Below are 3,798 nucleotides of genomic sequence, written 5' to 3'. Positions count from 1 at the left end.
ATGGTCTACATGCGCCCAGCTCCTCTCAGATTTGTTGCTATCCAACTACTCAAAGGGAGATGAAATGTTGGAGGTCTGGTGCGTCCACAGACACCGGCTGAGTCAGATCCCTCTGTATGATCCACTCTACCTGTCCACACAAGGACCTGACCTGTAACATCCATAAGGAAATATCTAGAACCCATGTGATGGAACTATTTATGATGGAAGCTGCAGAGAAAACTCTTCATCATTGACCATACTTTCATCATATATTACTATTGTTAATATTTTAAAATATATAATATACATTTTTGCACCCTGTTGCATCTAATAAAGCCATCTCATTCACCAACAACAGGTTTTACAGTTAACCTAAGATTTACATGTTACACCTGAACTCATATGACTTTGTGGATACTGCATCAAATCTTAAATCAAATGATTTAATATTAAAATATTCAAGATGAGTTTTCCCTGTGCCATGCACAATGTAGAAAACATTGTTCTTTAAGATGTAGGAAGTTTGTAAAGGTTGTCTTTTCTTTTTTTTTTCCCCTTTGGAAATTTTTAAACATTAACCCATCACACCACTGCCACCACTTTAACAAATGCATATACAGACTTACACATTAACTAAAACATAGCATATGTTACACACACACACACATATATATATAAATATATATATATATATATACACTCAGCTCTGTGTGATATGAGCATGATTATTAAACAAATACTGTTTGGTTGTGCTGTGCACTGTGTTCTTTAAATAAAAATATCTAACCAAATGCTAAAAAAAGAGCTACCGTTTACAGCTGAGATGCTAGCTTGTATTTCCTGTCAAGCCCCCAAGATATTAATTTGATGTATTTTTACCATCAAGCCATCACACAAAATCAACAAAAAAATGTATATTGCCAATGTGGTAGACTACAACAACCAACAGACAGGTGATTTCACTCCAAACATTCACCCAGTGGCCTTCTCTTGTTGTTTGGTTAGCTTCATATAACTGGTCAGATTTAAGAAAAGATGATTCCTTTGTATTGAGATAGATCCTTTTCATGATGTCAACGTCACAAGGCAAATCCCTCCCATCAGCACAGCTGGTGTGGATTTATGGGTGGTGCCTGCTCGGGCTACAGAGCAGACCTCCCAGTTACCTGTTTTACAGGAAACGTGTCAATATGCAGAAACAAATATGGGTACATTCATAGGAACTGCAATACCAATTTACAAAGATGTGTTATGAGCTGGTGTTGAATATAGTGCAAAGGTTGGCATTTGGTATGTAATTGATAAGGTATCCTAACTTACAGTGTCAAGGCTAGAAGCTGAGGAATGTGTTATGTCATCCAAGGTCCTCACATGTACAAGAGTCTAGGTTATGTGGGTGTTTGTGTGTGATCCAGTGACACCATTTTTATTGTGGCTACAGAGGCATCTGTTACAGTATAATACACCTAATGAATCTTTTCTGAAAGCCACTGAAGACTCTCCCTGTGTTCTATTAAACTGAGGAGGGAAATATTCTTGCATGGCTGGAAAGAGGAACAAGGACTTTTCACATTAGCAGAAGGTGACTTCTTGTAATTGGAATCAAGTCACACTGTCAGCCTGTTTTGTAAACAAGAAATAGCTTGTACATATGCCACTGCAGATATGAACAAGCAAAAGGAAATGGAGAAACAGTAAGTGTGTCTGGATAGATAAGCTGTACAGTCATATCATTCCTACTGTATGAAAAAGACACTATTTGTCACAACAGAGCATTTAGATGGAAGTGTTCTTATATATAAGCATAACTGAACTACTGGTATTTCTAAACTTGTACAATCTGACGACTAATTCAAATATTAGAAGTCTACTTGGTCAGTCCACCAATGAACAAATTCTCCACAACTAAGACTATTTTATCTACTCTCCATTGCACAGAGGATGGTGGGGATGACGGTTTGCAAAAGAGCACCTTGATACACCACTGCACTACTGGGACATGCTTTGTGGACTGTTGAAAAGGTTGAATTGTTTGGGTTGGTTGTTTGGAGAGAACACACAACACTGTGTCACCGTGAAAGGGGCCCTGCATACCATCATGAAAACATAATTTATAAAGTGAAAGGAGGAGGGGAGTATTATTTTTGAAGGGCTGCTTTTCAACTTACTGGGCCCTAACAGGTCACCATCATCGAGGAAGAAAAGGTTTATCGAGGAGTCTTGCTTTATAGCCAGTGTGGTGTGGTTGTCCACCACATGATGCTAATAAGCTCTGCAGCAGGACAATAACCTTCTAATTTTGAAAAAGATGAGCTCAGTCAGGGGCCAATACACTGCAGAAGGAGATGAGTGGGGGATCTGTCTTTCATGTGTTTCTTATGATGCACTTGTGATTTTTTTTTTTTCGCTGGGGTACATGCCTGTGCATTCCTTACTTGATGAATACTTTTGTCACACATTGAATATTGTTTGGTTGATTGTCTATCTCTCTCTCTCTGTGGCTTTGTGGCTCAGTTTGAATAACCACACTTTCCTTGTGTTTCTGTGACATATGTGTGTGCATCTTCTCTTACCCTGATGGAACAGGGATCTGATAAACCCATCTTGTGCTCCACTGGGTGGTTGAAATTAAATATTAAATGTTGATCTGTTTGTGTAGCCTTTCTGTATCCTGTTCCAGATTGTTACAGCTCCTTGCAAGTGAACTTGATTGTTGAAATTGAAGAGCTCTTTTGTCAGGCATACTTGCACGTCCTTCTTCAGTTTACCATTGTTCAAACCAGAGAACCTTTGAAAGAGCTGAATTTTTGAGAGACCCTTTAGAAGTAAAGTATAATCAGTCATTTCACCAATCACTTATTCTATAATATTATGTGTATATCATGGACAAGACACACAAACAGTTGCCACTGTCATATTTAGTATTTGTACATGTTTAGAGAGAGTCCGTGTGCTTCATTAGGGTAAAGTGAAAGTCAAAGAAAACAAAACTGACAGTGGCCTCTAACACGTTTTACTCTCCCTCCCACCCATCCTAAGCACCTCCCTCTGACAATTGTCTGGCTCTTGAAACCATATCCTGACATCTGCTTTGATCCAGATGAGCTATAGTGAGAAATAACATGGCCACAAAAGGGCATTGTCACCTGAACAATGAGCTCATGCTAACTCTAACTTCATGTATGGTCCAAATAACCTTAAGGCCAGTGAGTTAAAATTGATAAAAGCAGACACTGTGTGCAACCAAAAAAATGACAATTTAAAATGAGCAGGGTGAATTATCAGTAAGACATTGTTATCAGCAGATAATGGCCTTAAAATGATAAGATGGAGATATGTTATACTACACATATGTTGATACTGACTCATTCTAATCCCTCAGTGGATGCAGTTGGAGAGCATATAAAAGGACAACTACTCCTGCAGTGTGGAGGATTTTAAAGTGTCAGAAACTGCTAGCATACCGTACTTGTTGTCTGCTTGTGATTGTTCAGCATTTGCATTTCTTCAACACTACAAGTTTAATTACCTAATTCAATGAGTTAATTTAACTACAGGAAAGGCTTGAAGTTTAATGTCATTATGTGGAGAGAAAGTGGTCAAATTGCAACTTTCTGCTCCTACCAAAGTTTTAAACATTGTAAATGTTACTGTCCTTACTCCACAGAGCAGTTACCAATGGCAGAGTAAAATACATATTTATAAGACACCAAATCTAAGACTCATCCAGTGAGGGATGTAGGTGGAAATCAGCTGATCCATCTGTTGGTGTGGGCTGGCTTTAAGCTACACTCTGATGCTGTACAAATTGGACTT

This window comes from Parambassis ranga, chromosome 3, assembly GCF_900634625.1.
Source record: "Parambassis ranga chromosome 3, fParRan2.1, whole genome shotgun sequence".
NCBI classification, from domain to species: domain Eukaryota; kingdom Metazoa; phylum Chordata; class Actinopteri; family Ambassidae; genus Parambassis; species Parambassis ranga.
This window is presented reverse-complemented; position numbering follows the sequence as displayed.